Here is a 12,572-nt window from a genome sequence, read left to right on the forward strand (position 1 = left end):
AAATATCTTATGATTACACAATGGAGCTATAATGATTACATTCAAGGGAATAGATCTGGTAGAGTGCCTGAAAATCTATGGATGGAGGTTCACAACATTGTATAGGAGTTAATAATAAAAACTGCCCCCAAGAAAAAGAAATGAAAGAAGGCAAAGTGATTGTCTGAGGAGGACTTACAAATCGTTGAGAAAAGAAGAGAAGCTAAAGGTAGAGCAGAAAGGGAAAGATATACTCAACTGAAGGCTGAATTCCAGAAGATAGCAAAGAGAGAAAAGAAAGTCTTCCTAGGTAATCAGTGCAAATAAATAGAGGAAAACAAGAGAATGGGAAAGACAAGAGATCTTTTTAAAGAAAATTGGAGATACCAAGGGAACGTTTTATACAAAGATAGGAACAAAAAAGGGCAAAAACACCAACGGCCTAACATAAGCAGAAAAAAATTAAAAAGAGGAGACAGGAATACACAAAAAAAGTGTACAAAAAAGCTCTTAATAACATAGATAACCATGAAGGTGTAGTGACTCACCTAGAGCCAGATATCCTGGGATATGAACTCAAGTGGGCCTAGAAGCTTTCTAGTAATGCTTCCTAGAAGCATTACCACATTGCTACAAATAAAGCTAGTGGAGATGATGGAATTCCAGCTGACCTATTTCAAATTCTAAAAGATGATGCTGTGAAAGTGTTGTACTCAATATGCCAGCAAATTTGGAAAACTCAGCAGTGGCCACAGGACTGGAAAAGGTCAGTTTTCACTCCAATCCAAAGAAAGGCAATGGCAAAGAATGTTCAAACTACTGTACAACTGCACTCATTTCACACGCTAGCAAATAATGCTCAAAGTTCTCCAAGATAGGCTTCAACAGTCCATGAACCAAGAAGTTCTACAAGTTCAAGTTGGATTTAGAAAAGGCAGAATAACCAGAGATCAAATTACTAACATCTATTAGATCATAGAAAAAGCAAGAGAATTAAAAAACAAATCTACCTCTGATTCATTGAAAACACTAAAGCCTTTGACTGTGTGGATCACAATAAACTGTGGAAAATTCTTAATGATATGGGAATACCAAACCATGTTACCTGCCTCCTGAGAAACCTGTATGCAGAATAATGAGAAACAGTTAGAAATAGACCTCAAACAAAGGATTGGTTCCAAATTGGGAAAGGAATCCATCAAGGCTGTATATCATCACCCTGCTTATTCAACGTATATGCAGAGTACATCATGAGAAATGCCATGCTGGATGAACCACAAGCTGGAATCAAGATTGCCTTGAGAAATATTGACAACCTCAGATATGAAGGTGATACCACTTTAATCACAGATAGTGAAAAGGAACTAAAGAGCCTTTTGGTGAAGGTGAAAGAGGAAAATGAAAAAGCTGGCTTAAAACTCAATATTCAAAAAACTAACATCATGGCATCTGGTCCTATCACTTCATGCAAATAGATGGAAATTGTCAGATTTCATTTTTTCTTAACTCCAAAATCAATGAAGGTGTTAACTGCAGCCACAAAATTAAAAGACACTTGCTGTTTGGAATAATAGCTATGGCAAACATAGACAGTGTATTAAGAAGCAAAAACATCACTTTGCCCACAAAGGTCCATATAGTCAAAGCTATGGTTTTTCCAGTAGTCATGTATGGATGTGAGAGTTTGACCATAAAGAAGGCTGAGAGCTGAAGAATTAATGCTTTCAACTGTGGTGTTGGAGGAGACTCTTGAGAGTTCCTTGGACAGCAAGAAGATGAAACCAGCCAATCCTAAAGGAAGTCAATCCTGAATATTCACTGGATGGACTAAAGCTGAAGCTGAAGCTCCAATACTTTGGCCACCTGCTGCGAAAAGCTGACTCATTGCTAAAGACCCTGATTCCAGGAAAATTGAAGGCAAGAAGAGAGGGGCACAACAGAGGATGAGATGGTTTGATGGCATCACCAACTCGATGGACACAAGTTTGAGCAAACAATATGATAATGAAGGACAGAGAAGCCTGGCATGCTACAATCCATGGAATTGCAAAGAGCTGGACACAATTTAATGACTGAACAGCAGCAACAGCAATGGCAATACAACATAATAAATAAAAGGACACACTGTTGGAGAAGGAAATGGCAACCCACTCCAGTGTTCTTGCCTGGAGAATCCCAGGGATGGGGGAGCCTGGTGGGCTGCCGCCTATGGGGTCGCACAGAGTCAGACATGACTGAAGTGACTTAGCGGCTTAGCAGTAGCAGTGAAGAAATATAGCTCAGGTTTTATTTCCAAACCCATATTACTCAGTCTCAGGTTCTTCATAATTATTACACCTATCTCATAAGTTTTGTCATGGGAAATTAATGAAATGATACTTATGAAATCCTTAGCTAGTGCCTTGCAATATTAAACATATTAAATATTAATTACAGCAATAATTATTTTCCAATGATAAAAGACACTGATTACTTTCAGTAGCGCAATGCTTCCTGATAGACTGAGTAGACTGTTTTCCTAAATTCTGAAAGCAAAATAAGTTCTAAAGAGGATGCTATAGATAAGATGACATTTAAATATGGTCAGAGGGTAGTCTTGAAAATCTGCCTTCTAAACAATGAAAGACTTTGGCCAAGTAAATTACTAGAATGCAAAGTGCATGGACTATCACTTGCTGAAGTTAATTCAGAAGCCCTAAGGAAGTAAATAAAAATAAAAGTTTCATAGTCAAATAATTCCAGGAAAAGCTATACAATCCTTTTTAGAAGTCACATGCATATTAGTATATTGACATAAGAAATAATTTGTCATTAAAAAATTAGATTGAATTTGTTTTTATCACCTGTCTTATTGGAAAATAGATGTGAGTCCTCCTATACACACCTAATTTGTTTTTCATTTCATGTCCATTCTTTCACAAAAATAGGGTTCTAGAGGACACAGCTTATAAGCACTCCATTAGACAGAGATTCCAGGGCAGTTGGTTACTAATTCTTTGCTACTTTTAAAAATTAAAGAAACTGAAAAATCCCCCCACAGATCACCTTAAAAAGTGCAATGATTTCTGACTCAAATCTTGCTCTCAACTGCAAGGCTATCATCACTATAGTACATACCCATCCCCACCACCCCTAGGAAAGATCTATATGCAACAGTCCTCAGAACCTGTGAGTATGTTGTCTTTTATGTCAAAATGTACTTTGCACATATGACTAGGGCAAAGACTTTGAGATAGAGAGAGTATCCTGGAGTACCTAGGTAGGCCCAAAGTAATCACATGAATCATTAAGTGTGAAGAATAATTCCTGGCTGGAATTTCCAACCAGGAAAGAAGGACAGAAAGATGCTACTTCACCTATCTTTGTTAACTTTGAAGACAGAGAAAGAAGATCATGATCCAAGAGATACAGCAGTTTTTAGAAGTTGGAAATGAATCTTTGCTTACAATTAAACAAAAATACGAGATTTGTACCAAACTTCTAGCCTACAGTTAATAAAAGGTAGTATTGTAAGATAGGAAGGTAAGATAGGAAGGTAAGATAGTAAGATAACAATTATCTGTTTAAGCATCTAAGTTTTGATAATTTGTTACAAGATCAACAATGAATGAGTACAATTGTTATCTTCACAAATAACATTTTTGATCACTTTTATCAGGCTTATATGCACACTCATGTGAAAGTGAAAGTCGCTCAGTTGTATCGGACTCTTTGCGACCCTACAGACTATACAGTCCATGTAATTTTTCTAGGCCAGAATATTGGAGTGGGTAGCCTTTCCCTTCTCCAGAGAATCTTCCCAACCCAGGGATTGAACTCAGATCTCCCACATTTGCAGGTGGATTCTTTACCAGCTGAGCCACAAGGGAAGCCTGCACATGCATGTATTAATTCATTAATCAATCCATTAATCCTTACAACTATCCTAAGGGGAAGGGGCTATTATCAACCCAAATGGTGGAGTGGAAACTGAGGCATAGAGAAGTGAGGAATCTTGCCCAGGGTCACATAGCTAATGAGTGTCAAAGCTTGAAATCAAGTGCAAGCAATCTCTGGATTTTAGGTTCTGATTCACAAAGAGTGTTAGTTCAGTGAATTAGGATACAAGTAGGTGGGGCTTCCCTGATAGCTCAGTTGCTAAAGAATTCACCTGCAATGCAGGAGACCCCAGTTCAATTCCTGGGTCAAGAAGATACTCTGGAGAAAGGATAGGCTACCCACTCCAGTATTCTTGGGCTTCCCTTATGGCTCAGCTGGTAAAGAATCTGCCTGAAATGCGGGAGACTTGGGTTTGATCCCTCTGTTGGGATGATCCCCTGGAGAAGGGAAAGGCTACCAACTCCAGTATTCCGGCCTGGAGAATTCCATGGACTGTATAGTCCATGGTGTCACAAAGAGTCAGACACAACTGAGCGACTTTCACTTCACTTCACTTCACTTCAGTAATCTAGGTTCATCAAACATTACTGACTCCTCCGTTAAAGTTCAGTTGTATCCTTCTAATTTATCATCATATTTTATTTAGACTCCAGATTTTCTATTTTGTTTCAGATGATGCAAATTTCAGGAATAAGTTGAACATGAATAGTACTAATCTTATTAACATAATTTCAATTTTATACACAAATTTATGCATTCAATTTGTCTTAAATACCTACATATTCTAAGAAATATTGTCTGCATCCTTTTAAAAGCCTTATCCATCAAGTGAAAAATATTAAATATTTGAGTCTTCTCATATATATACTTTCTGCTATTGACTTAGGCAACCAATTAACTAGTTACAGGCCTATCCTGTGCCAGTATGGTGCATAAGTAACAGAACTATTTAAAAAGTATGTAAGTCATAGCTTTGGCCTTCATAATCTGTAAGTTTAGAAAGATAAGACATTTACATCAGAGTCAGTTTTATGCAATTCTCAGCTTACAGTAATCCCCCCACTTCCCACCAGGAACAAGATCATTTGAATATTCCATAGTATATAATTGAACTAACTAGAAATCAATCCATTTATTACAGTGTGCCCTACATCTTGCTCTTAACTTTTAAAGTAAAATTTATATCATCAGGAACTGAAGGATTTACATGGTTGGACAAACACACAATACAAATAAAAAAATATAAATTCCCCTCCAATCTCAGCTCACATATTTAGGCTTTTCCAACCTCTTTCAGTTAGTTCATTTCAGTCACTCAGTCAAGTCCGACTTCCTTGCGACCCCATGAATCGCAGCACGCCAGGCCTCCCTGTCCATCACCAACTACTGGAGTTCACTCAGACTCACATCCATCGACTCAGTGATGCCATCCAGCCAACTCATCCTCTGTCATCCCCTTCTCCTCCTGCCCCCAATCCCTCCCAGCATCAGAGTCTTTTCCAATGAGTCAACTCTTCACATGAGGTGGCCAAAGTACTGGAGTTTCAGCTTCAGCATCATTCCTTCCAAAGAAATCCCAGGGCTGATCTCCTTCAGAATGGACTGGTTGGATCTCCTTGCAGTCCAAGGGACTCTCAAGAGTCTTCTCCAAAACCATAGTTCAGCAGCATCAGTTCTTCAGCACTCAGCTTTCTTCACAATCCAACTCTCACATCCATACAGGACCACAGGAAAAATCATAGCCTTGACTAGACGGACCTTTGTTGGCAAAGTAATGTCCAATCTCTTTAGTGGCCCCCAAATATATGCTTGAAAACTGGATTCATGCCTTTAACACACACACACACACACACACACGCATACTCAAAGCATGAATCCCTTCAAATATTTAGGATGGCAAGTCCAAAATTCCTTTTTAAGACTGGCCTTTTGTAACCATGTAAATAACCCTTCAACAATCTCTAAATAATTTGCAGTAAACATTGCAAAATGTTTCAGCACGATAGCTTACAGTGAATGATGTTGTTAGGGGAAGCACACTGATTGAAACCGTCCACCCTGGCCAGGCACCATAACCATTTGCATGAGTTGTTTTATGACAGGAGATCCTGATAAGGAATACAGAACTAATAAGCCACCACCAACCAGAAGAGCTTGGGAATGGTCGAAAGGAGACACCACGTGTCCACTTCCCAGAATCCCTCTTGATAGCATCCATCTTGGTGTGTGCCACCAGGAAAGACTCTGAATTAGAGTGATTGGCCAAAGACCACCCGGAAACAAATTCCATCACCATAAAACCCGACATTGTGAGCCACACAGCAAAGCAGTTCTCCTGGTTTCCCTTACCCTACTGCTCTCCACCCGGGTGCCCTTTCCCAATAAAATCTCTTGCTTTGTCAGTACATGTGTCTCCTCGGACAATTCATTTCCAAGTGTTAGACAAGAGCCCAGTTTTGGGCCCTGAAAGGGGTCCCCTTTCCTGCAACAATGTCGGATTCATGATCTCTGAAGAATAAAATTAGTTATTACAATAAATCGAAAGAATGTCTCAAAGTTGTAAAGACCTTACCAACCCACTCCCACAATTTACATTTTAAGATAACAGAATCAGAACTTAACAATAAAAAGATCTCACCAGACCCTCTCCCATAATATACATTTTAAGATAACAGGAGTAGTCAGAAGGTTTTCAGGAAGGAGAAACTGTCCTCAACCTGGATACAATGCTGTTATGTAATCCTTGGTACAGAGTTTAAACTGGGTTGTTTTGTTGTAATCATCAGATTTAAAGGGGAAAAAAAATGCGACTAAGTCTAAGGAATGTAGGGGGAGGGGGACGGAGACGTTTGTCCTTTCCTCCTCCTTGAGATTTCCAGACCTCTATATCCTCCTTGAGAACCCCAAACCCCTCTCTCCAATTTGGGGACCCCAGGCTTCTTATCAACCTGCCTAGAAATTGACTCTGTCATCCCCTCTCCCCTTTTTCTTTTAGGAGAGTTATGTTGCCAAGGGAAAAGGGTATTGTTTTCTTTCCATAACTAATTCCTGCTGTTGAGGGGCATCATCCCTAAACTGTTGAGGCAACATATTCTCCTAACTCTCATATGAAGGCTGTCTGATCCAGGGGTCCCAGGTAATAGTTGGAGGAGGCTGTGGCCCCTGTAGGAGCCTGAACAACCATTTGTAACTTAAAAGCTTTCAGATGGTTAGAAACAAATCCAGTTACACAGTTACAAATGCAGGGAGCAAACAGTAAAAACAGAGCAATTAGAATTATTGTAATTAAGATAGTTTTCCACCATGGGGAACTACTTAACGTTTCCCAAAGTGAGGTGACTGTGGCTTCAGGAGAATCCATAGCCAGAATCATTTTGTTCATGTGTTTAGTTAAGTGAGTAACAGTAGTACTCATATATGGTATATATGTACAACATTAGGTATTAATAATAGTACAACTTCCTCTTTGTGTGGCTGTTAGAATATCTAAGGCCAATCTGTTTTGTAAAACCACCTTTCTAATTTGTATTTGCTCAGCATTAAGGGCTGAAATAGCTTTTTTAGTATCTTGTAAAGTCTGTTGAGTAAAGTTAGTCAGAGCATCAATTCGTAGCACAACATCTGTAGTTCCCAGAGAGGAACGAGTATTGCAGCCAGATAATCTTACCAGTGAAATACAGACCTTGCCCAGTGAGTTTTAAGGTGTGGCAGATTAGCAGTCTTCTCTGGAAGCTCTGAAAATATGAACCATGAGTAAAAGGTAAATCTAGTGTGTATCTCCCTATCCAGTCAGTGGGAAGCCATGCCCATGGGTAAGAACCACATATCCAGTAGATCTCATTTGGAGCAAACCAGTGTGACTGAGGGATCCAGTCCCATGAGTTCCTGCCCAGGCAAAAGGAGGAACTGAACTGGGATTAGAAAGCACAGGTATGAGTATGTTGCATAGTTCTTGAGGCAAAAATCCCAATTGTTTCCAATAATTATAATTAAGTTGTTGGCTAACTTCTGGGGATGATTCTATTTGTTTCCAGCATATGGGAGCATTAGATAGTAGACATTCCTTTTCAGGAGTTAGCCATATGACCTCATCCCATATTTGATAAACATCAGGTAGGAAACCACCAGACCAAGACCCATTTACCTTCTTATGTGAAGCAAAGTAGTCATTAAACCAAGATAATGTAGAATCAAAATTGAAAGTCACATTATGTCCATAGTTAAGATACAAAGTATTACACCAGTCACATAGTTAGTTAATTGATAGATGTCATCAGATTAAAGACAGGCATAACACGTGATTGCTATTGGTAGAAGTATTCACAGAGTTGAAGAAAGTCTTTTCTTTGAAATGGAGAAACCTACCATGGGAAGTTTTCAACTGATGAAGAGGGGAGTGCTCTGCAGACCCAGCAATTAGACCGATTGTGGAATGCAGCATAAGAATGAGCCAGGACAGGAAGGTGTTGTCTTAAGGGTCAAATGGCAGAATTGGGACTTTTGGAGTCAGCAGAAGCAGGCCCATATAGATTATCAGGCCCATCTGAAAAGTAAAAAATGAAAGCATAGAGGATAAAGACATAAATTGACATTGTTTAGTTTTGGTCAGGGTGCCACTTTTTAACTCGTGTGTGTGCATCCAAAAATCAATTCCTGTCACCTTGAGAGCTGTGGGAGAAGAAAGACTAACCTGGTAAGGGCCTTCCTAGAGGGGCGCAAGAGATTGCCCTCCAGATCCCAATATATTTATCAGGACCTCAGTGCCTGGCTCAAATAGCAGCTTGTTGGACACAGAGCCTGGATCAGGAGTCACCTTCTGGAGTTTCCATAATGTATATTGAAAGGCTGAAAGCTGAGTCACATAACTAATTCTAAGGCTTCAGGGTCTATAACAATGTCTGTGCTTAAGAACAGTCTTCCATAGATACATTCAAAGAGGGACAGTCCCTTTTTTCTAAGTGCAGTCTGAGCCCTCATTAAAGCTATGCGTAGAACTTTAAGCCAACTGTCCTGAGTCTCTTGAGTTAATTTACACAGATGTCTCTTAATAATGCCATTAGCCTTTTCTATCTTTCCTGAAGATTGGGGTCTCCAGGAACAATGTGGCATTTTATTCCTAGAGCTTTTGACATCCCTTGAGTTACAGCAGCTTTAAAGTCAGAGCCATTATCACTCAGAGGCTCCGTGGCAACACAAACCTGGGAATAATTTCATGGATTAAAATTTTTATAACTTCCTTAGCCTGCCCTCTACAGCAAGGAAAGGCCTCAATCCATCCAGTAAAAGTATCTACCCAGAACTGTAAGGAATAAAATTTGTTTGTTTTTGGCATTTGAGTAAAACCAGTTTCCCAATCCTCTCCAGAATACTTTTCATTTCATTGTAACCCAGTTTTTGCTAACTTTTCAGTCTTTGGGTTATTTTTATGACAAATCTAACATCTTTTGACAATATTCTTTAAAGTTTTCATTACATTTTTACCCTTAAATAGGCTAGAAGCCATCTGGTAAGTGCTCTCAACACCTAAATTAAAACTCTGGTGTAAACCCTTAAGAATTTTCCATTGAGCATTTTCAAAAATTATTAATTGTTTGTCTTCAGGCTGTAACCATCCTTTATCAGTAATTTTTGCTCCTCTTTTCTCATATCTTTCTAATTCTTCAGTGTATTTTGGTTTTTCTTGTTCAGCAGGACCTGTCCAGACTAGGGGCGTTTGTAGGAGAGAAAGTTCATAAAGCACCACTTTTCTGGCTTGGGAATTGACCAACTGATTTCCCTTGGCTGCTTTACTCCTATCCCTGCCTCTCTCCAGTGTGTTACTTCTTTAGGACAATGTACAGCAGTTAAAAGTCTCTCAATCTCTTTGCAATGTTTAATAGCTTCTCCTATTGCTGTTTTAAATTGTGCAGCATGAGCATGTAAAGTCAAATAAGTATACTTAGAATCTGTATAGATATTTACTTGCTGCCCTTTGCTTAACTCTAGAGCTCGGGTCCAGAGAAGGCAATGGCACCCCACTCCAGTACTCTTGCCTGGAAAATCCCATGGATGGAGGAGCCTGGTGGGCTGCAGTCCATGGGGTCGCAAAGAGTCGGACACAACTGAACGACTTCACTTTCACTTTTCACTTTCATGCATTGGAGAAGGAAATGGCAACCCACTCCAGTGTTCTTGCCTGGAAAATCCCAGGGATGGGGGAGCCTGGTGGGCTGCTGTCTATGGGGTCACATAGAGTCGGACATGACTGAAGTGACCTAGCAGCAGCAGCAGCAGCAGCAGGGCTCGAGTTAAAGCAGCAAGCTCTGCCAATTGGCACTTGTATTGGGGAGAAGAGACTTTGCCTCTAAAACCTGTTCAGACAAAACCACAGAGTAACTTGCTTTCCATTTTCCATCCCGAACAAAAGAACTGCCATCTATAAATACATTCATGTCAGAATTGTCTAATAGGGTATCCGTTAAACCTTCCTGACCTGCATAATTTAAAGTTAGGAATTTATCCTTGCCTCCTTTGTCAAAAATAAGGTACCCATAGGTGCATGGGTTTATTTTTGGGCTTTCAATCTTGTTACATTGGTCTACATTTCTGTTTTTGTTCCAGTACCATACTGTCTTGATGACTGTAGCTTTGTAGTATAATCTGAATTCAGGGAAGATGATTCCTCCAACTTCATTCTTCTTTCTCAAGACCTCATTGGCTATTCAGGGTCTTTTGTATTTCCATATGAATTGTGAAATTTTTTGTTCTAGTTCTGTAAAAAATGTTATTGGTAATTTGATAGGGATCACATTGAGTCTGTAGATTGTGTTTGGTAGTACAGTCGTTTTCACAACAGTGATTCTTCCTACCAGGAATCATGGACTATCTCTCCATCTGTTTATATTGTCTTTGATTTCTTTCATTAGTGTCATAATTTTCCGTGTACAGTTCTTTGTCTCCTTAGGTAAGTTTATTTGTAGATATTTTATCCTTTTTGTTGCAATGATGAATGCGATTGTTTCCTTAATTTCTCTTTCTGATTTCTCATTGTTAGTATATAAAAATGAAAGTGATTTCTGTGTGTTGATTTTGTATCCTTCAACTTTGTTAAATTAACAGATTAGGTCTCATAATTTTCCAGTACTACTTTCAGTTCAGTTCAGTTCAGTCACTCAGTCGTGTCCGACTTTTTGTGATCCCATGAATCGCAGCACACCAGGCCTCCCTGTCCATCACCAACTCCAGAAGTTCACTCAGACTCACATCCATCCACTCAGGGATGCCATCCAGCCATCTCATCCTTTGTCATCCCCTTCTCCTCTTGCCCCCAATCCCTCCTAGCATCAGAGTCTTTCCCAGTGAGTCAACTCTTCGCATGAAGTGGCCAAAGTACTGGAGTTTCAGCTTTAGCATCATTCCTTCCAAAGAAATCCCAGGGCTGATCTCCTTCAGAATGGACTGGTTGGATCTCCTTGCAGTCCAAGGGACTCTCAAGAGTCTTCTCAAACACCACAGTTCAAAAGCATCAGTTCTTCGGTGCTCAGCCTTCTTCACAATCCAACTCTCACATCCATACATGACCACAGGAAAAACCATAGCCTTGACTAGACGAACCTCTGTTGACAAAGTAATGTCTCTGCTTTTGAATACGCTATCTAGGTTGGTCATAACTTTCCTTCCAAGGAGTAAGCGTCTTTTAATTTCATGGCTGCAGTCACCATCTGCAGTGATTTTGGAGCCCAGAAAAATAAAGTCTGATACTGTTTCCACTGTTTCCCCATCTATTTCCCATGAAGTGATGGGACCATATGCCATGATCTTCGTTTTCTGAATGTTGAGCTTTAAGCCACCTTTTTCACTCTCCACTTTCACTTTCATCAAGAGGCGTTTTACCATTTTTTATAGTGTATTGAAAAGCAGAGACATTTCTAGAGCCTGGGCTAGAGCCTGGCTTTCTTTGGTTCTTTTCTGTTGTTGTTTCTCCTCCTTATATTCTCTACTGTAATATACTGTCTAAGTCAGCTGCAAAAATGCCTCTAAAGACTGATTCAGTTTGAACGCCTCTTTTTGTAACTTATGGTGGCTATCTGGAGCTGAATGAGAATTTTATCTTTTATTATTGTCTCTCCCTCTGCACTCCCAGAAGAAATATTAGTGAACTTTCAAAGACCTTCCCAAAGTCTCTCTGGGAATCCGCCAGCAGCTTCCTTTCTCCTTGTTCTATGTCAATCAACTTAGCATAATTTAGAGGTTTGGTTTGAGGTCTCTTAAGCCCTTCAATAATGCAATTGACAAAGTGGGTCTACTCCCATATCCCTTTCTTTTTGTGATAATCCCAGTCTGGTTCTGCTATGGAAACCACTTGGCTACCCGTAGGGAGGAGAGGTATTTCGTGCTCCTTCTTTCCCCTTGCCTCACACTCAAGCCATTCATCTCCAAAAGCAGTAGCTTCCCCCAAAACTTGAGCTCTCAAGTCAGGAGTCAGTGTCTGTCCAAAGACATACATTACATGTCTCCAAGTAAGCTCATAAAGTAAAGTTAGTCCTGTAAAAGCTTCTATGTACTTTTCTGGATCCTCTACATAGTCTCCCAGATCTCTCTTTATCTATTGTAACTCTGAGTAAGATAAGGGCTTATGAATTTTTATGGATCGGTTATTTTTTTCCAGTGAGTGCCTCCTGAAGAGGCAGTAAGTTGTGTAGCTGTTCCTCTCCGGCTATCCTTCACATATGTTC

The sequence above is a fragment of the Bubalus kerabau genome, chromosome 15, assembly GCF_029407905.1.
Source record: "Bubalus kerabau isolate K-KA32 ecotype Philippines breed swamp buffalo chromosome 15, PCC_UOA_SB_1v2, whole genome shotgun sequence".
Classification (NCBI taxonomy): Eukaryota; Metazoa; Chordata; class Mammalia; order Artiodactyla; family Bovidae; genus Bubalus; species Bubalus kerabau.